Source organism: Gopherus flavomarginatus, chromosome 3 (genome assembly GCF_025201925.1).
Source record: "Gopherus flavomarginatus isolate rGopFla2 chromosome 3, rGopFla2.mat.asm, whole genome shotgun sequence".
NCBI classification, from domain to species: domain Eukaryota; kingdom Metazoa; phylum Chordata; order Testudines; family Testudinidae; genus Gopherus; species Gopherus flavomarginatus.
Genome location: NC_066619.1, coordinates 165,038,273 through 165,061,221, shown reverse-complemented (window position 1 = coordinate 165,061,221; position 22,949 = coordinate 165,038,273). Strand labels below are relative to the sequence as shown.

Below are 22,949 nucleotides of genomic sequence, written 5' to 3'. Positions count from 1 at the left end.
ATCAATTTAACATGCTTTCTCCCGCTCATGTTTGTCCATAACCATAAAACATAGCCCCATCTGCAAAGTTCTCAACATAAAGCAACAAGAGGCATTTAAAAGAGTGAGAAAACTTACATTTAAAACCTTTTAATGTGTAACTTAACAGAAGTTCTTCCGATCAACGTCTGCCAGCTCTGTTTGGTCCTCTGTTCTAACAATGTGCTCAGACCTCTTAGCCTATAGCCTGTCTTTAATGGCAACATTCAGGTCCATACAGAATCTGTCACAAATCCATCTCATTGCTGGCTGAACAATGATGACAAAAGGAAGCCTGTGTTCTTCTAAATTCCTCTTACCTGCAAGTTAAGACACTTTCATACTCAGCAAAATCCCAAGGCCTCCTTAATCAACTTTCTTTCTTTTCTTATTCTTGGTAAGGTTTTTATTCCACCATATAAGCCCCCTAAATCAATATTAAATACGCAACACATTCTTGCTTGGGCTCATGAAAGAATAAACTATAAATCTAGATCTGCATCTTTCTGAGATGCTAGACTGAAAAATATGCACTAATGGATGTTTCAAACAGAATCATAATTTCATTTCTGAACAAAAAAAACCAAAAACTGCCCCTAAAACAAAAAACGCCACAACGTAGCCCTAAAGCAAGAGCATGTACATAAGTCATGTTGCTGAATGATGACAATTGAGAACCAGCCTATGCTTTCATAGCCCTTCATAGATCCTATACAGTGGAAACGATCAGTGTTCTTTTTCTCATGCATTCCCCTCGGGGTGTGATAATGGCAGTGTGATATAGCATGATGATGATGAGAGCATTCCAGTGATGATATTTGCTAAACACTTATACATACTATTTTAAAATAAAAATAGTTCAGTACCCAAAGTCTGTGTGATGGGCACTTTTATATATGAAAAAAATATCATAAAACTATTACCACAATGGTGAGCGGGGCATTTCATATAAAACGTTTCAGAATACCTTTTTTTTTTTAATTACCCAAATTGGATTTTGGCCAGGACATCAGGCACCCAACCTTGTGAGAAGTGTCTTGGGTTTTAATGACGTGCTCAGACATTTGCTTTAACGTTTCATTCGAGAGAGCATTTTCAGTGGCACAGTGTCACTGAGCACCGTGATGGGGCTGTGGTGCAGTACTAGTTAGGAGAAAAAGGATGACTCAACACGATTCCCACTAATACCTGAATTGTCCCTAGAGAACTTTATTCAATTTTTGATCTGATAACCCTGACAGAATCACAGAACATGATAGTCAATACAAAAAAGGAATACATTTAAACTAAACATCAACATGTTCAAAATTATGTAGCTTTTGTTTCATTACTCATATTTGACAATAGCAAAGTTTGAGGTGGTTTGATTGCCTATTTCACAGCTAGTAGCTGAGGTTTCAAGTTCTATTGATGATTTGAATTTCTCTTCCCGCCTTCTCAGTGGGACTACTATTGGGTGTGACATGAGACCACAATCAACTGGCTGGCCTAATTCAAGTCTCCTTAACTTAACTCACTGAACAAAGCATTCCATTAATAGAAGATAAGAAAGAATCAATAGTATTTTCTCCCTGAATGACTTTACACTGATTAACTGCTCTTCCACCACTTGAGATGATTGTTACTCAAGAATTACAAGATAAAGAGCTAAGTCATTTGAGTTCAACATTCAATCTCCTATTAAATACAAAGGCAACTAACACTTCACCACATATGGACTCTCTTAGATTTTTTTCTTCTTTCTAGCCAAACATGTGCTACAAGATATGAAAAGTATACATGAAAATTACTCCTTCAGCACAAAGTGTTCACAATGCGATTGCAAAATTTACATTATGCAGGATTGTTAGATAGAACAATTGACAGTACTGACCTGAAGATGTGCAATCCAGATAAATCAGTGACTGAATTCATTTCACCTATCTACAGATTTTTTATTTTTGCATTGATTACTAGAGATGTGCAAATAATCAATTGATTTTTTGGTTCACTGGCCAAACAAACAACATATTTAAAAAAAATGTTTCTAATCAACTTGAAAGAAAACTGTTCTTGGGTTTTCTCAGCAAAAACAAAGCAAGAAAATGTTTTGAATCAAACTAAAAGTTTGGTTTCAGGTATTTTAAACCACCTTTTTTTTTTTAATTAAAAGCCAAAGAAATTTGGAGACACCATTCACAATTGGAGCAGGGATGGAAATCTTGCTGTCCTGCCTCTCAGGTGAGTGCCCTGACCCCGAGCCTATAGAGTCATCCTCACTTTTGCTTTGGCCTTATGCATATTTAATTATTTATAAGAAGTGGAGGAGCTTCAATAGGATGGATTATGCAAAAGCTACTCCAGAATAGCATATAGCTCAATGGTGAGGGCACTTATCTGCAATGTGGGAGACCTACATTCAAGTCCCTAACCTGAATCAGGAGAAGTAGGAACTTGAACTCAGGTCTTTCACGTGCCAAGTGAGCGCTTTAACAATAGGATATAAGGGAAGAACCTCCTCTCATTTTGAGAATGCTGTATAAATCTCCTTATGAATCTAATTTAAAAAAGGGTTTTGGCTGAAACTGTTCAACAAATTCATGAATAGCTTTAGTTTTGATCTGAAACTGCATTTTTCAGCAAAAACTATTTGTCTGAAAAATTTCACCCTGCTCTAATTATTATATAACCTTTACAGGATTACACATTTATTGAAGAGATCACAAGGTTTCAGAGAAGGATTGTCATTGTCTAACAGTTAGTTCTAAAGATTTGCTGAGTGGGGCCTCCTGGGATTTACTCCTGGTTATACCATTAACAGAGTGGGTGACCATGGGTAAATGACTTAAGCACTCTTTGCCTCTGTTTATGTGTAGGACGAGTATAATAATATTTTCATTATCTGCATCACAGGGACATTAGTGTGCTAATGCTTTAAGAGCCTTGTATATAAAGATGCTATAAATGGGTGAAGTTTAATTATATAAATTGGGTAGGTTCATCTATGTAGGCCTGTTGTAATGTTATTTATAACAGGTGACAATTTTAATGCTAGTGTAGTGCGGAGAAATATTCTTCTATGTGAATGAAATAGTTAACCACACCAACCAAACTGGAGTTGCATTATAAAGTTGATCAGGTTCTGAAATGAGTCTACTGCTAACTTAAATCCACTTATAAAAATGCTCTCAAAATGTTTCATGGTGTATATGGAATAAAATATGCACAATCATTATGTGTTTTAACTCTTTGCTATTTCTGTGGCGATATTAAGTGGTCACAGCAATGGTACCCCCTTTAAAGTAATACTGTCTATTTCTCGCGGGTTTATGTGACAAACTCCCACCCTTCAGATGCTGACATATGAGGCAGCTGGGAGAGTTTTCTCCCAGGGAGAGGATAGCGGGAACATCAAAAAGGACAGGGGATGATTTCCTAGCCCATCAAGGCCAACAAGAGCTTTGCCAGAGACTTTGAAGAAGGTAGCATTTCACTGCTGGGAAGCATCTTACAAAGTTAAAGTTGATCCACTTTCAGATCCAAATCCAGATCCAGAGATTTCTGGTTAAAGTGGAACCACCTGGCAAGAAACCATGAGTACAATCACCATCTTCAATAGGACTACAGTACAAATAGAAGCTATGATGTGCACTTTTGTACCGATATCAAAGTAATAACGTTTTATACAAATAAAGTGAGACCTGGTTACTCTCTACTTAGTTTATCCAAGCTTTTAAGTCCCTGAAGGTCTTAAGTAATAATCAGTTCAAGTCTTGGAAATGCCATTGACCAGTAAATCTAAAGGGGTTTTTGTTTGGTTTTTTTGTAATTAAGATTAAATGGATTTTACAAACTGATTTAGATTGCAAGGAAATCTGAAAATTTAAAACTAAAACTACTTTCTATATGCATTCTTGACATAGAATCTATTATTATCAGGTCCTCTGGGGCATGCAATGTGAAAGAGATAGAAATAGAGATGTCTCATCTCCAGAATTTAACATTCTTTGACTGAAACTGCAACACAGCAAACTCAGACATTCTGTCTCTATCAAGTAGTGCAAATTTGTGAAATCAACATATGCCTCATGCAATAAGCAACATAGAGAGTTATTGACTCTATTTACTTACAGTTAACCTCCAGGCATTTAAAAAGAAAACCATGCACAGTTCCACCCTGTAACAGAAACATTCTCCCTCCTTCATTTAACTATTTTAAACATTCTTTTCTGAACTCCTCTGAAAGCATATTAGTTTCTCTCACCCATGCACCTAGCCATTCCCACCCCCTGGCAAAGATAAAAAATAGCCATTGTAACCCTTAAAGTTATTATATATACTCAAGAAATGTGTAATTCTGTAAAAGTCATTTCATGTAATTTTAGGGGCGAAGGTGTGGAAGGACTTGTCACTATGATAATGATTTTTATCTCTATATATCTATACCTACACACACACACACACACTCACCCACACACACACACACTCACCCACACACCATAAAAAAAACTGTTAAAAGAAAACTATTTAGGTTGCAAAGTCAATCACAAACGGTTGGAAAGGACAGAATTAAGGTTGCCCTATTTAACCCGAATTTGGCCCTTGTGTGTATGAATTATAATACAGTCTTTATTTACATGACTGTGACACACCAGGTACACTACAGACCGGAGGTGGGGGTGGGAGGAGGCTGTGCCAGTCCTGCCTTGCAACGTTGGGTAGCTTACAATGCCTTGCTGAAAGTAGCTCCTATTTGGACCAAACAGCCTTTCTGCATGCCAACTACATCCTCAGTGTGTGTGTGTGTGTATAACTGCAGTCTGGCAGACACCTTTGGGTTACACTATGGCTCTGACCAGCCTGGGTTATACTGCAGGGTAACTCTAAAACACACCACCAATCTCAGATTTCCCCCCGAATATATATCCTGTAGTGCCCAGGCCTCTCTTGGACAGTACAAATATTTTAAATCAATTTTTCCTTTAAGGGAATAATACCCCATTTTCTAATCTCAAATACTTATTCAGACACTTCATTAGATAAAATAGTAAAACAAGTTTATTAAATACAAAGTTAGATTTCAAGGAGTACAAGACATTTATATATATAAAATAACAAATATAAGAATGGCCATACTGGGACAGACCAAAGGTCCATCTATCCCAGTATACTGTGATCTGATAGTGTCCAATGCCAGGTGCCTCAGAGAAAATGAACAGAACAGGTAATCATGAACTAATATCTCTGGATGATGTTAAAAAGAAGATACTGATGTTAGATCTTTTTAAATCAGCAGGTACACATAATTCTTCTAAAGTCTTGTATGCAAGTTATCTGAGGCGCTCACTAATGTTGATTTTCAATAAGTCTTGGAGCACTGGCAAAGTTCAGACAAACAGAAGAAAGTTAATGTTCTGCCAGTTTATAAATAGAGTAAACAGTGTGACCTATATAATTATAGGCCTGTGTCACAAATCCATAAACTCAGAGATTATATCCTACGACTGGAAAATTGCTTATATAGTAGCAATTTTTAACAGGGGAGGTTGGGGGGGAAAGTGATCCTGGAAACTACATGCCTGTTAATTTGACCTTAAGTGTATGAAAGGTCTTTGAACAATTTTTGAATGAGAAAGTAGTTAAGGACATAGAAGTAAACAGTAACTGGGATAAAATACAATATGGTTTTACAAAAGGTATATCGTATAAGGCAACCTGATCTCTTTCTTTGAAAAGTACTGAATTTTTAGACAAAAGAATTAGATCTAATCTACCTGGATTTCAGTAAAGCATTTGATATGGTTCCAAATGGGAAATTATTAGTTAAATTGGAGAAAATGGGGATTAACATAAGAATTGGAAGGTGGATAAGGAACTGCTTAAACGGGAGACAACAACGGGTCAAACTGAAAAGGTGAACTGTCAGGCTGGAGGGGAGGCAACTAATGGAGTTCCTCGGTGATCAGTCTTGGGAACAATCTTATTTAACACTTTCATTACAGACCTCGGCACAAAAAGTGAGAGTGTACTAATAAAATCTGTGGATAACATACAATTGGGATGTATTGCCTAAATGGAGGAGGACCAGAATATCATACAAGAATATGTGGATGACCTTGAAAACTGGAGTAATAGAAATGGGATCAAATTTAATAGTGCCAAGTGCAAGGTTATACACAGGGACTACCAAGAATTTTTCCTATAAGTTTGGGATGTAGCCACTGGAGGAGACAGAGAAGATGACAGACCTGGGTATGTTGGTTGATCATAGATGGACTATGACCTGCCAATGTGATGAGTCCATGAAAAGGGCTAATGCAATTCTAGGATGCATTAGGCAAGGTATCTCCAGTACAGATAGGGAACAAGACACAGGTGAGACCTCATCTGGAATACTGTATGCAATTCTGGTCTCCCATGTTTAAACAGATGAATTCAAACTTGAACAGGTGCAGAAAAGGGCTACTAGGATGTTCAGAGGAATAGAGAACCTACCTTGCAAGAGGTAACTTCAGGAGCTTGGCTTGGTTAGCCTGACCAAACAAAGGCTGAGGAGAGATATGATTGCTCTCTATAAATACATCAGGGAGAGAGAGAAGTTATTTAAGTTACATACCAATGTTGGCACCAGAACTGATGGACATAAACTGGCCACCAACAAGTTTAGTCTTGAAATTAGACTAAGCGAGTTTCTAACCATTAGAGGAGTGAAGTTCTGAAACAGCCTTCTAAAGGGAGCAATGGTGGCAAAAAAAACCTAATTTGTTTCAAGACTGAGCTTGATAAGTTTATGGAGAGCATGTTATGGTAAGAATGCTTACAATGGTATGTGACCCATCTGCAAAAGCTAGTAGCAAATATCCCTAATGGCCAGAGATGGGACACTAGATGGGGAAACATTTGAGCTACTTCAGTGAATTCTTTCCCAAGTATCCAGATGATTGGTCTCCCCTCCACGCTCAGGGTCTAACTTGATTGCTATATTTGGGGTCAGGAAGGAATTTCCCCCCATATCTGGGGCTCGGACCACTTGCAGGTTTAAAGTAGAGTAAATGTTTGTTTCTCTGTAACTTTAAGTCTTTAAATCATGAGCTGAGGACATCAGTAACTCAGCCAGAGGTTTGGGGTCTATTGCAGGAGTGGGTGGGCGATGTTCTGTGGCCTGCAATGTGCAGACTAGAATGATCATAATGGTTCCTTCTGATCTTCAAGTCTTATGAGCCTTTGCACCATAAACAGCACTCAAAATATTTTAGATGATTCATTGCTTTAAGGTTACATTTCAGGGAAAACATTTCACCATCTTGGTTGGCGCTTTTTTTTTTTTAATTTGATAGGCTGAGTCTAGGTGCTTGTAGCACAAGAGTTGACAGATAATTATTGACAGATAATGGATGGAAGTTTCTAAAGATACTTGTACAATTGTCAATTCGTCATCAGTGGCAGCAAACAACACAGAATAATTTTTATATCCAAGTGCAGTGAGGCGGTGGGATACCCCACAAACCCACTTAGGGAAGAACCTCCCCTACCACCCCCGTGGGCGGAGCCGCTGGGTCCTGCACCCACCCCTCAGAGGTCACGGTGCAGACCCGGAATTATAAAAGCTCGCCTGCAGAGCTCAGTGGAGGCCCAGCCACCACAGGGGCCAGACATCTGCGACTGGGCTCCCTCTGGGGAGCCAGCGGCTGGCTGTTGCCAGCTGGAGCTCACACCCGGCCAACCGAGCCTGCCCTGCGCCAGCTACCCTGAGGAGGACTGGCCGAGCCTACCCTTTGCCAGCTACCTCGAGGAGCAGCTGAGCCTACCATCGGCTACTTACCCAGAGGAACCGATGGTGTTTGAGACTGCCGGTGACGCTACAACAACTCAGGTACCCTACGAAGGGGAGTGTGGAAGTAGCCCGGGGGAAGCCGACCCAAATCAGGCTGCAACACTGCCAGAGCCAATGTCAGTGTGTTGCGACCAGGATCCCCACTGACAGCAGTGAGTTTCTGCTGCTGCTAGGGCCCCGGGCTGGGATGCAGTGGAGTGGGAGGGCCTGCGTCCCCCCTGCCACCCTGCTCCAGGGTGGCAGACTCCCCCTTCCCCTGGCCTGAGGAGGCCGAAACCTATGATTACTGCTCAGCCCTGCCTGAGGGCCTGAGCTTTCTGACTCAGTGTTTGGTGCCCCACCCTGACCTAGGGCCGGGCTTAAGACTACTATTATTGCTCAGCCCTGCAGAGGGCCTGAGCATTCTGATTCAGCATTTGTTGCCCTGCCCTGACCTAGGGCCACACTACACCAAGGCATTTTTGGAGTACTGACTTTCAACAGAAGGAGAGCCAAGGAATTATTGCTGCTTATATCTAAATAATTACATTTGCAGACTGCCTAAAATTACATCAGGAAACTTTACTTATTAAAAAAATAAAAGGACCCAACCACATGAATTTGTGCGGATACTGGTGTTTGCCACATTACAGTTTCTCAAGAAGTGCAATGTGAATAATGTCCATTTTCATTTGTTTTGGATTAGGAGAACATGATTGGAATGCTGATGGGTAGCTAAGGATCCATCACAGCAAACTTCAGGTTTAATTCACAAATACTATAGTTATATAAACCAAAGTTTCATCTACTCAGGTCAACACAATTTAAGCCAGGCAAATCATCAACCAAGTTTAGTTAAAAATAGACTGAAATAAGTCATTACCAATGTCCAAAAAGAGTGAATAGTTTTGAACTTCTGACTCAGATCCCAGCAAGCTGTAGTTAGAACTCTAGTATGCAGTAAGTATCTTGGGATAAAAAAAAAACAAAACAAAAAACCAACAACCCATGTGGGGATACATTGTAGATGATACTGTTTAAAGGATAACAGAATTAGCCCAAATCATTTTTCTATGAGTAATTCCTTTCCTGACATTAAATGTAATGTAATCATGAAAGCGTATGCTGCACACAGTGCTGTGCTTAGATAAAGTCATGCATTTTGGGAGGCTTCCTGATCTACATACATGATTCCATCTTGGTCACAGAGTTTTAAATTTTGCAGTAGTTGTGTTCCAAAAATAATAATAAGAAAAAAAAAGGTGGATTTATTTAATGCAAAAGTGAAAAAACTCTCGGGAGCCAGGTGAGAGACGGCAGATATTTTATATGTTATTTTGAGTTGTAGCTATACCTGTTTTCAGTGCAGTGAGTTCAGTGCAGCTGAAATCCAAAATGGCTCTCTCGGAGGAGGCTGGCTTTAGAGATGAGCTTAATTACTACAGGGAAAACCCTTTGCTCCGCCATCTGACAGCTCTGATTTGTTCAAGGAGAGTTTTGCCTAAGAATGGAGGGGGCGCTTGCAGTATTTGGCCCTATCGTACCAGTCATTTTAAAACAATTAGCTTTGGAGGAAGATGGAATGAGAGATTAACTGACAACAATTTTCCCTCTCATTTTCAAATACTGTATTTAACATTGCTGTTCATTAGCCAGCTACATATCCAAGACTTGAGGCATTTTAGATTTTTACTCATGCTCTACCACAGAAAAATATACATGAATGCGTGTATATATCCAGACCAGCAGTAGGTCGGTACACTAAACATGAATTAAACTGGACCTTCCACTGGAGCAAATCCATTGATTTCAGTAGAGTTAACTTCTAATCAGATGCAGTTTGTGTAACACACATTCTCCAGAACTGAGGATTAAACTCTGGGATAAGGAATGAAACAGCAATGCTGGTTCTACCTCAGATTTTCAGAAACTTGCTTCCAAAAGCCATAACTTGAGGCTTCTTGCAACCATGCTTAAGGCACCATTTTAAAATTAAGCATGATACTTAAAAATGAAGGTATAAGCTTTCCACCCAGGTTCTTTTTTTTTAGAAATGCAATTTTGTTCCTCCATCCATTGCAGGTCTCTGGCTGTGATGGATTTATCTAATCACCTCCTTGTCATCAAAATATTATGCAATCTACTTCTCATTTTATTATTGTATTTTATATGATATGTTGTCTTACAAAGATATGGGATGTGTAAGAAATTGGTAGACTAACATTTAGTTAATCAAAGCATAATTGTCTGAACACTGAATATTATCCTGAATCCTGACTTAGGTTTCTCTACCACATAAAATCCACAATTCTAAAAAAATTCTGTATTAAACAGATGCACCCAACTTCATATTAGCCATTGCTAAGGCAATTAAAATGATTTCTTCCACAAAGTACATACATAAAAAGTGGTTACAATGCACTAGCAGCTACATTTCTATAACTCATAAAAATGAGGGTTGCTATGCTGTGTTCTTCTCTAACAGCTATGGCCATTTCACGGCTACGAAATAAATCAAAAGAGAGAAACCAACCATAACTAGCACAGAAAACAACGCTTACAAGGATAAGGATTTAAGCACCAGCCCTTTTATTTTACTATCTGGAGCTGAGTACCAGCACGTCACCTGAAAGTTATATTTGGGAAAAAAAAGAAAAAAGTCCTGCTTCCTATTTCATCTGAATAAGAAAAAGATGGTTTAAAGGGTTTAAAAGATAAAAGAGAAGGTTAAAATAGGTGTAATTCAAAAGAGAATGAATAATTTGCAGTTTAGCTCTGGTTAATTAAAACTTCTGATTAGCCAAAGTTGGACCATACACCACCAATATCAAGAAGCACCATGCATTACTTCTCACACAACAGGCTCCTGAAATTATGGATGTTTCTGAGGGCTTGTTTACACTACAAGTTGAGTTGGTATAACTTATGCCACTCAGGGTTGTGAATAAGCCTCCCCCCTGCCCCCGACTGATGCAAGATACATCGACCTAAGCGCCGGTGCAGACAGCACTATGTTGGCAGGAGAGCTTCTCCTGCTAACGTATTTACTGCCACTCAGGGAGGTAGTTTGATTATGCTGATGGAAGAGCTCTCTTGTTAGCAGAGAGCCACCTTATCAGACGTACTACAGTGGTGCATCTGCATCATGCGACTATGCCACTGTAGCACTTCTGGTGTTGACTAGCTTTGAGTGTCTTCAGTTGAACCAAGCCATATTGTATTTTAAAACTAAACAGACAAAGTTTCTGGTCTGATTTTTCACAATCTCAGGAAGGTGGCAACTGTTTCAAAATCAAATACAATAGTTTAATTGTGTATTTCAATACCTATTCCCCTCCCACTTTTGGATTTTGACAAAACAGTTTTGCTGGTTGTTTTTTTTTCAGGTTACCTTTGCGGTTCAGATTTTTTTAGTACATACCTAACCGTAATTTGCCAGAAATAGCATAACATGCCAAAAAAATATTCAAAAAAGAGCACCAAAATCCCCACCTTTTCAAATATCCAGCTTGCAATAAAATTAACTATCCACTGCTGAACAGCACAAACTAAAGAAGAAAAAACACATAGTCTATTCTCTGAATGAGTTATCTCTGCAGTACTCACACCCAGTTTTCTACAACCCAGGACCTGCATGCTGCTTTCTGTGACAAAGCAGGACTGCAGGCTATCAGGCATTTCCCATCCTCCTCTGACCTTGCCACTAGAAATGGGCCAGCACTGGAACATAAGATCCCAACTCCCCCGCCACCCCAAACTGTGATGTATTTTCACTTCAGATCTAAAATCTGACGCTTGGTGCATTTTTGCTTTCTATTTTGAGATCTTGTCCTCAGTAAATGAAACCTAATAGATTTTATGTCAATACACCACATTATAGGATCATTGTGTATCAAGCAATCAAGGCAGGAGATGTTTCCATGGAAACCATCACTGCGTTTTTCTCTATAGCAGTTGTTCTCAACCTATTTCCCATTGTGGGCTACATATACAACTCTCTCTGTGTTATGAAAGTCACAGCCACATTTTATTTATTCATATATATACATAAACACCTGTATGGCCCTGCTCTACAGGTTGCCACACACTCTCGCTGTATTTGTGCAGCATTTGAACATTAAGGAGAATACAAGTTCAGATGACCTGTCAGGCCAGTTGTCTGAGGGAAGCTACCTCATGGGAAAAATGTATGGTGTAACTAACAAGTTGTGTTTTCACAGTTCTGAAAGCAACAGGTTCTGATATTGCCTTTGATATTGTGATGTAGGAGGGTTAGACAGATATTTGTCAGAATAAGGAGCAAGTCTGGTTTACACTATTTAAGGCTTTAAAACCAACCGTGCCATTTTAAAGACAATCTGCCATTTGATGAGCAGTCAGTTACACTTTCTATATATCGGTAAGGGTATATGCCAGTAGCTCCCATTAATTTGATTGATTCCACCTTTTATAATGTTACACTGGAAATGAAATTCACCAGTTATATATTTATGGGTGGATTTATTCTAACCCAGGAAAAGAGGTCCCTTTTTGAGTGTATAGGAAAACTGATTAGCTTTATTACAAAAGAAAAGCCTGGGCTTCTGTTGCTATAAATGTTGTTAAGTTTTGATATACACGTTTTTCATGCTTAATAACTGATTGATATTATTCATCTGTATAATTTGAATCATTGTTATCCTGAAGGGAATTGCTTGATGAGAAATATTTCCCTAGAAGAAAAAAAGAATGTCAACATGTTAAAGTCAGATTTTCTAGGGTTCAGTGCAAAGAGAGAAGGTAGTAAAGGTTTTCTATGCCCATTGCAAAGCACTCTGTACGTCACTGTATTTTCCCAGTGGTGGAAACAAGAATTTAAAGCTTCATGGTGTGCGCTTATTTTTGGTCTGCGGAGAGGTCACTCTAAAGATCTTCCTAGTAAACAAGCTGTCAATAATGATCAATGTGAATGTCAATTCAGCTGTGAAATGGTTTGCACCTTGACTACTACTAGCTACTGAGTGGGAGATTCAGTTCATATGGCTGTTATGGATCTATCTTCTCAACATTAGCACCTGCCCAGACACATTATGGGAAATGTCCTGAGAGCCCATTTTTTTTACCTACTCCTTTCATCTCTCCAAATTCCCCCTTCATCCCTCCCATGTCTTTGTACATTTAAACCAATGACACTTGAATCAGCGTGTTAGCCTGTAGCTGTATCTGTTGTCTCCTATAGGTGATTTAACCAGCTCTGTTAATGCCTAATTTTTATAGTTTGAGTATTTGCCAAAAGAATTGTGAACGCTAACTGGGAATCTGGGCTTACATTGCATAGGTAAAGTCAGATTTTCAGAGCTCTGATATTACAGTGACATACCTGGTGGCCAGCCCAAGTTCCGTTCTATGTAAGCTCTGAAAGTTAAATTTAAGCAGAGGGTGCCTACAGGAACAGACTTTCCCTTCCCTATCTCTATGTACACCCATAAGAGTTATTAAATGTTCAATAGACAAGACTGAACACCCTCGCCATTTGAGGCTTATAGAATTTCTTCCTTTCAAGGAAGAAATAAAAGGGAATGGTAGCTTTTTAGAACCCAGTGAACTGGAGACATCGTTTTAAAGTGACACTATAATGAAAGGTTCTGATGAAAACGTAAGTCAATAACGTATGTAAAAAGGAGTTCTGAAAATAAGCTCTCATTTTAATAAATAAACAACTCCCCATAGGAGAGTGATGGAGGACAACTAAAAATACTCTTAATTAATTCACAGTAAAATTCATTCATTTTATGAAGACACATTTCAATAATCCTGTAAATACAAAAAAATGAATGCAGATGCAGAATGTTTTGGCATCATGTCTTTATTGCCTCTCTGTCATTATGAAGCTAAGCATAGTATTTGCTGCTGCTTTCAGGAGTCTTTCTTACAAAACAAATATTGTTTCATACACAATACATCTGGTGCTGAAGGTAAAAATTCAATGTATAAATCATACCCACCAAGCTAGTTCATTTAAATAAGTAGGCACAGTCACTCAAAATATCCTATCTTTATGCCTGCTAGCAGAAGGAATGCGTACATTTATTTGCCTAAGCAGAAAATAAGTGCAATCTTTTGGGGATGTTGCAAATCAAGAAATCAGAAAATATTCTTTACAACAGTCAGCCAGCTGACTCAGGGAAAAGGGAACATCTTTTAAAGCTGTAAGCACTCTTGCTTGTAAACCATTTTAACAACTGGTGGTGCAGGCATCCAGTAGAACAGAAAGTGCCGCAGCCCAGAGCATAAGGTACTTTTTTTATTTTTAGGAATGGTAAACGCTTAATCCACGTGCCTTCTGGTCAGTCATGCCAATTATTCATGCCTCAGGCTAATCAGGGAGTACATGCTTGAGGGAGCTATCTTGGAAAATTAAAAGTATGGGTCCTGATCTGATACCAGTAAGGATATTCATTAATGCAGCAACAGATGGTTAATCAGCAGACTTAAAATATATCAACTTCATTTAATTAAAAGTCAACATCATTATTATATCATCAACATATCAGTGTCGGACATCGTGCCAATTTTTTTTTTAAATAAAAAAGCTGTTAGATAAGACACCATGAGTTCCCCCCCTCCTCTCCAGACTTTCATGTGCATGCGCACACACATGCACTTACCTGGTAGACACTCTTCCCAAGATGAAATATTTTAACAACCAGGGCTGGATTCTCATAGCCTGACTCCATGGGTGGTCCCATTGAGTCTACTTATAAAAGGTAGGACTATTCAGGGCATCAGAATCTGCCCCTCAGTGATTTGTTATTTGAGGCTGAAGGAAAACCATAAAAGTTAATATGAAACTCCATCTGCCATCAAATACCCTAAGTCCTTTGGAAAATTGGGTGGAAAAAAATAATTTGGTACCCTGAGTGCACGATAAGCTTGATAAGTTTATGGAGGGGATGGTATCATAGGATAGCCTAATTTTGGCAATTAATTTGGCAATTGATCTTTGATTATCAGCAGGTAAATATGCCTAGTGGTCTGTGATGGGATGTTAGATGGGATGGGATGGGATGGGATCTGAGTTACCACAGAGAATTCTTTCCTGGGTGCTGGCTGGTGAGTCTTGCCCACATGCTCAGGATTTAACTGATTGCCATATTTGGGATCAGGAAGGAATTTTCCTCCAGGGCAGATTAGCAGACGCCCTGGAGGTTTTTCACCTTCCTCTGCAGCATGGGGCACGGGTCACTTGCTGGAGGATTCTCTGCAGCTTGAGGTCTTCAAACCACAATTTGAGGACTTCAATAACTCAGACATAGGTTAGGGGTTTGTTATTGAAGTGGATGGGTGAGATTCTGTGGCCTGCATTGTGCAGGAGGTCAGACTAGATGATCATAATGGTCTCTTCTGACCTTAAAATCTATGAGTCTCTGAGTTATCTATCATATTTGATTGTTATAACTGTGTGGAACATTCACTACAAAATGCCAACCCATGCAAAGTTCACCTGGTTTCCAGTCCCATTATAAACTCTAAACTCTGCCCAAGGCTGGTCAAATGTTTCATTAAGGCAACCCAACAAATCCATTCATCTTCTCATGTTTCACAAGTTAAAAATCTCAGAGAGCAGGGACTGCCTCGGTATGGGGTGTAAGCCAGTGCTATGCTTGTAAACTTGGTTGGAGCTCAGAAGCCTCTTTCCTGCAGAGCTCAGGACAGCAGGAGGAGAGGGAGAGAAAGTCTTTCCTGCAGAGACCAGAAACTTTAAAAGAAAAGAAATTGGGGAGACAGCAGGCACAAATGCAGAACAGAATAAATGTTCAGGCTAGTGTTACAATTATTTGCTTAGAGTTGATTAGGATTTACAAACGTTGTTATAGAATGACAGTGCATGAATTTCATGTTTGCATATCAACTTCCCCAGATTTCCTGGAGGATTTGTATTCAGGGCTTTGGTTTGGACCCAGCTCTGTTGCTAACAGCCTAAAAGCACATAGGCACATGAAAAATTTTTTTACAGTGTAAATGCAAATAAAGTAGCAGAGGCCAAGGCAGTATGCATCATCTGGTCTAGGTTAATTTGTCACTGTCCCAAAACCAAGAAAATATATATATATAAAACTTTCATCTGGGAAAAAAAAAGTGTAGTACTAAAGCATGACAAAGAAAGCTCTGAATGTCACTGATCCACAAACAATGTGTAAATAATAGAAGCATCAGTAAACACCATATACAGCTCAGAAGACAGGATATAAACAATTATTTTTGTGTTTCAAGAAAATGCCTAAGGGCTGTTTTTTAAAGCTACAGCAAGGGCAGGCCTGAAGAGAGTTAGTGAAGAATCGGTATGCTGTTTGCTATATGTTCTCCAACACAGAAAAGGAAGCTAAATTCTTGACAATCATATTTACATAATTACCGAGCAGCAGGATAAACCTTCACTAGCCCTCACTGAGGGTTTCACAGCTGCCAGAGTTGCAACCAGCAGAACTGGACAAGAGATCAGACATGAGAACACACCAATCACCCAGAAATCACTACTGGAAATATGCACCCAGTGCCTAAGTTTTGCAGCTACCAGGCATGCCTCATATTTGAATACAGTAGCTAGACTAAGCAGACACAACAAGCCAGTGAATAGGAGCAAAAGAATCACTGCCACAGTAGGAAGACAGGGTGCATGCAATGGCTATGAATAACATTGCATTCACATGTATCTAAGTGTTATGGGGCTGCCAACTGAAGTTATTAACCTGAATTTTAGTCCTATTTAATTTTAAGATTGTTACTTCTCTCCTACTTTTGGAAATATATTCATTTAGAAGAAAGAGAGATTAATAGTAATGGGCAAATTTATCTCAAAAAATATCAAAACAAAATCATATTAGTATCTGAAAATGATCAGCAAAGCTGGGCTGCAGATGAAGTCACAGGTACATTTTCATTAAGCAATATGTACCTTTTATGTATTATTTATCATCTTTAATAACAGGTTTCAGAGTAGCAGCTGTGTTAGTCTGTATCCGCAAAAAGAACAGGAGTACTTGTGGCACCTTAGAGACTAACAAATTTATTTGAGCATAAGCTTTCATGGGCATCCGAAGAAGTGAGTTGTAGCCCACGAAAGCTTATGCTCAAATAAATTTGTTAGTCTCTAAGGTGCCACAAGTACTCCCATCATTAGTAAGTTAACCACTCAGTAAATGTTCATCTCACATTCTGGGTATGAAAAATACATTTTTAAATAACAATAAAACAGTGGCCCAGATAAAGCAGCCCAACCTGCCAGCCACCCCCTTCTCCAAATGTTCAAATGAAAGCACTGGCCCTGCAGCCTATCTGGCGAGTTAACAAATCCATGTGCTACAGACCAATGGTGAGGATGCATGTTCTCAGGTCAAAGGGCCTTTAGGAGAATGTCCTATCCCCTGCTCCCTCCCTTTTATAACAATGGCGCTCCAACAACTATTGTGGCATGGGAGATGAAGAAATACAGTCTCTCCGATAACCCGGTCCTAATCCATTTCATGCTTCACTAGCACAAGTAAGCAAGCAAGCACCAGTAGCTATCGCAGAGAGAGCCACATACATGCAAGGGCAGAATATGGGTTTAAGGGACAGATTATTCTTTTACAACCCAGTTCAACTCTCACTGCAGTCAAATGGGTAAAGAAGTTGTTCCTTGTTTTTTATCTCAAGTAAAATTAAGGACCTGAACACTAAAAAGAAGGGTCTGGGAACACAGCAAGGATCAGAGCAGGGGACAGAATCAGGACCTGAGTGACCTTGTGTAAAATATTTAACCTAAGCTTTCTGTTTTCATCTCCATTAGTCTACTTTTTTTTTTTTTTATCACTCATAGGTGTTGTGGTACTTCAATGTTTGCAAAACACTTAGATGAAAGATGCTATAAAAGTGATGGTATAATTATTACATTCAGATCTGGTCAGAACATAAGTGGTGTTTGTAAAACATATTTTCTGGTTTTAATTGAAAATTTTAAGATGGAAAATTCAAGTCATGCTTAATTATTTATTATTGACCATTTGACCTACTTCTTGGCCATTTGATTTAAACTAACCTGTAGGATCAGCAGAAGTTTGGCTATGCCCTCTCTCAGGTGACAGCAGGCCTCTTCCGAAGTCCACTGATTTCATGGTTTTTGGATCAGACTCTATAACCTGCACTTGATTGGGATGAATCTGATGACTTAACAGGCTATTTTCATAATTTCTATATTCTTGGCTTGACCTAGTGACATACATATCCTGAAGTGTTCTGGGAGCTTCAAATATCACTTATTAAAAATTCATCTTCACTAGAGAGTTGCTTGGATTCTGTTTGGCATTGAAAAGCCATTTGTAATCATCAGGGAATTACCCATCTCTGACAGACGTTCAGCCATTAGAATCACTGAGAGTCAAATTTCAGGGTGAACACTTGCTATCCAAATGAAAACCATTAAATTAATTTCATGTTATGGTTCATCATCATGATGCAACAAAAAGGGTCATAAACCTTCAAAAACTGCCTTTAAAAATGATGATCTCTTCCACTCTAGGAAATCATTACACTATACTATTCCATCTCATCAAATTAATAAAAAGTAACATTTTCCTTAAAACTTGCCTATGCTCAAATGCCAGCATTGCTCATTACTACTGTTCACTCCTGATTTGCTGTTTCAAATAGCAAAGAAAAGTTGAGGCCTCTCCAAAGCGTGAAGCAGCTTTGTGTAATTGTAATATTACCTGGCACTCTGTTTTGTGGTTTACTATATATTCTTCTCCTAATGAATATGCATCACACACTGAAGAGTCACATCAGTTTCATGACTACCCAGACATTATTTAGAACTACTAAGATACAGCCTTAAAAAATCCAAATGTGAATGTGTTATGAATATTTCAAAATTTTACTGGCATGCAGGATAAAAATATAACTGAATAAAAAATCCTTGCAAAATTATATTAATCTACTCATCCAGAGAAAGGAGTAGTTATCAAAGCAAACAATTAGGTTTGTATGTTTTTTTTTCATTATCATCATCAATATCATAAAACGGAGGGAAGAACCAATAGACTTTTGTGCCTTGGCTGGTAAATTTTCATGACAATTTTGCAAATCTAGATTAAATCCATTTAAAAATAAATATTTAGTCAACTAAGACCACATTATTCAGTACCCAGTAACTCAGGTGTGACCAGTTTTAGTGTGAGAAGCATGTCCTCAATAGCACCTGTCATCAGATACAAGTTTCCTGCCTATCTCCACTTTCTTGACTCTTCAACTCTTTTCAAATATCTCCTAAAAACTTGTATAAAACTAAAAAATAAAGAACACCACAAGAGGAAGGAAGAGGAGGGAAGAAAATACAACTATTCCATTTTATTTCAATAGTATTTATCCTCAAAATTTAGCTCAGCATAACGTTTTGAGACATGGCTCTGTTTTTCAGATAGATACTATTAAAATAAAACAAAGCTACACTGTATTTTCTTACAAATATGTGTAAGGGAGAGAAAATGTCTCACACTATTAAAATAACTGAAGAGTATTGGGAACTGTATTTAGAGACAAACTGGCAGGGGAAATTATTCCACACTGCATGATACTTCCAGGATATGTTGTATTACCCAAGCAGCACTTTCTGGTCCACTCATATAATTCCTCAAAGCATCCCTGTCTGGAAGCAGGTCCAGAAATGAGAGGAAAACATATGGTGGCTCTCAACATCTTTAATAGTAGTCCAACCATCCACTCTGCAACCTACATGCTAACCCCTAAAGTACAGTAAAGCCTCATCATCGGCTGGTGTAAATTGGTACAGCAGAACTCCTCTCTATGAATTAATTGGGGATTGAGGATTTCATAAAATTGAAAAATTCCTAACACTGAACATCCCAAAACTACAGTATGTATGGTATGGGTGCTGAATAGCTTTCTTCTTGTCCTTCAAACCACTGCAAAAGAATTTCCAATGCATTGAAGGCATCGCAATACAAAGGGATGTCAGCTTGTTCTTATCAACATCACTTTTGTTATGTGATTTTTTGCCATTGGGAAAAATGATCCATACAAAATGTTGTTCATAAGATTAATACATTCTACAGCATAACACTTGGGAAATTCTAATTTGCTTCAGTCAGAAAAAGTTTGCAGAATTAAAAATATTAAAATAAATCCAATCATTCTCAGTAGTTCCAAGTTTTATCCTGCTCCTAACACAAAAAGTCAGAACATTTCATAGTGCACTCCTTCCTTCCTTTTCAACCCCTCCATGACATGGTGAACGGACGACAACAGCCTGGACAATATGGCTGTGATCAATCAGCATATGGTCAGTCATTTAAGAACAACAGATCTGTTCTTTGTTTGATTACTTAGAAAAAGAAATATACTTGACATTCTGCTTCTGCAGATAATACAGAATACTCTGGTTTTTTTTCTATCATTCAAACACAGAAGAATGATGACTATTTCCCTTCTGTTTAATGAAGCCAAAGAAAGGACAGCATTATCCTATTGTTCACTATTGCATTTACTAATATTTGGCTGACAAGAATTTTGGTCATGATTATTCCCATCTACCCCAAGAGGATAAGCCAACTAAATAAATCACCTGGCATTTAAATTGAGGGCAGACAGATGACAAGTAGACAGGAACATTAATGATTTCCCATAATTTCTTTTGTTCCTTTTTGTACTTTCCAAGATCCTTTGTAGCTAGCCATTAAATCAACAGCTGTGATCAAAGGAAGTAACAGTTTAGCAATTCAAGATCAACTGAACATATAAAAAGCATTTTTCAGGGTGTTGGTCTTATCTGTTAAAAGGGATCATAAAACACTACTTTTTTAAAACAGACACTTCAGGAATCTCTCTCAAAAAGGAGAAGGCTGCCTCACCTCCAGATTTTAAATAACATTGTTTACAAAATAATTCATAATGGACAGATAGTTGTAGCAGTTTCTAGAGATGAGAAATTAAGACACACAGCTTTGATGCCTACCACTTTCCTGCACTGCTAAATAACCTGCAACACTTCATTACTAGATGTCGACTTTCACAGCCTACTCTCTTCATTACTTCCACATTTAACAGGAAAAAATATACATTGTAGGTAGATAAGGTGGGTGAGATAATCTTTTATTGGACCAATCTCTGCTGGTGAGAAACACAAAAGAAGCTGGTCAAATGAAAGATATGACCTCACCCATCTTGTCTCTCTAATATCCTGGGACTGACACAGCTACAACAGCACAGCATACATATGTTATAGGTGTCATGCGGAATCACTTCCTGATGGGTTCCCATGAAGTACAATGTAACATAAAACTACAGGTTATGTGACAGTAACAAAATTACTGAGGAATATACTGGAGACACACACACACGGAGCCAACATCTACATTGGTGTAGCTCCAGAAAGTTCAACATCTGCAAATAATTTGGCCCATCATTTGGCATCAAATTGGCCACAGTTTATGTTAACACAATTAGATCAAACTATACCTACCCCCAGATGAAGAAGCCCTTGATAAAACCTACCCACACCAGTGTGCAGTGGCGAGTCACAATCGCAGGAGCAGCCCCACTGATTTTCCGTCAACACAGCAACTTCAGGAACTGGCTACTCATGCCCTTGCAAGAGTCCAGCATGATGCTGCACATGGAGATTATTCTGCAGGCACACCACCATTCATTATCCTTTGAACCCATTAGCCTTATCCTTTGGATGCTGGCATATGGCAGTGGGAAGCAGGACCATATGTTGCAGCTGCTCCTTATTATTATGTATCAGAGGAGTAGCTGTGTTAGTCTGGATCTGTAAAAAGTGACAGAGAGGCCTGTGGCACCTTATAGACTAAAAGAAGTATGCGTCTGACGAAGTGGGTATTCACCCACGAAAGCTTATGATCCAATACTAGAGGCGGGCTGCAAGCACCAGCTCAGCAAGCAGGTGCTTGGGTGGCCAAGGGGAAGGGGCGGCATGTCGGGCTCTTTGGCGGCAGGTCCCTCCGTCCCTCTCGGAGGGAAGGACCTGCCGCCGAATTACCACCAAAAAAGAAAGCAGCATGGTGGAGCTGCCACTGATTGCAGCTTTTCTTTTTCCCCTTCGCCGCTTGGGGAGGCAAAAACCCTGGAGCCAGCCCTGCTAATACTTCTGTTAGTCTATAAGGTGCCACCGGACTATTTGTCGCTTCTTCTTATTACGATTGACTGACAAGGGCTGCATGCATCAAGAGTCAGTTAGCCTAGATTTACACACTAACTAGGGAGAGAGAACAGCCATGCTCCAACCATGGACAAACATGTCTGAACCTCTGTCTGAGAGATGCGCACCATGAAGGTAGAATAATTCAGGATAATTTGTTCCAATATGCACAGGGGGCAAGTATTGGCTGCATCTTCCTCCTCCTGATACCAAGCCCCACAGTGCCCAACCCAGGTGTCATACCTGCAAAGTGGGCTCTATTGGTCTGGGAGAACGAAAGTGAGGCAGTGCTCCACTCAGCAGATCCACCTTATGGAAGTGAAGGAGATGTTCTGGCCCCTTTTTGTAATATCCACCCATTGTGTGTCCTGAACCACCTACACACTGTATCCATGTTTTTTTTATTCTCCTGAATTCACAATAAACAGAACATGTTAAAATAGGAAATCCAGTATCTACCTAGGGTAACAGCTGTTTTAGACTGTACCACGGGGATGACTATAATGAAAGACCTATGGTCTATCTAAGCTTGTAACATGGCTCTGGTGGTGGCCAATACCTAATTCTTCAAATGAAAGTGAAACTCTTATTATGCATCTAGCTGACTGTGCAAAGTTATACATGTGGGACCACTTTTTGACCCAGTTTGTGTCCCCAGTAGTATAATATTTCATTATCCCATCATTGTCTTAGCTTGCATATTTTATATATACTAGTCATAAGCTGATCCAGCTCTTTTTAAAATACAGCCACATTATTTGCCTTGATGAGCCAAATGTTTAAGATGGGGACCATTCCAAAATGTTTACATATTCATAAACTCTGTAGTTTACCAGCCACAAGTCCCTGTTCCATTTGGCTAATATAAGCTAAGCAGTTTGGTTTGTTTTATGACAACACTGTCTTGTCTGCCCTTTAACTTCCCCCTCCCCCCACACACAGTCT

General features: G+C 39.0%; 1 protein-coding gene across 1 annotated transcript in view; it reads right to left on the bottom strand.

The window, feature by feature from the left end:
• The window catches only part of GRID2 (glutamate ionotropic receptor delta type subunit 2), a 1,109,147-nt gene that overhangs the window by 699,319 nt on the left and 386,879 nt on the right, over positions 1 to 22,949 (bottom strand). The gene's annotated exons all lie outside the window — the stretch shown is intronic.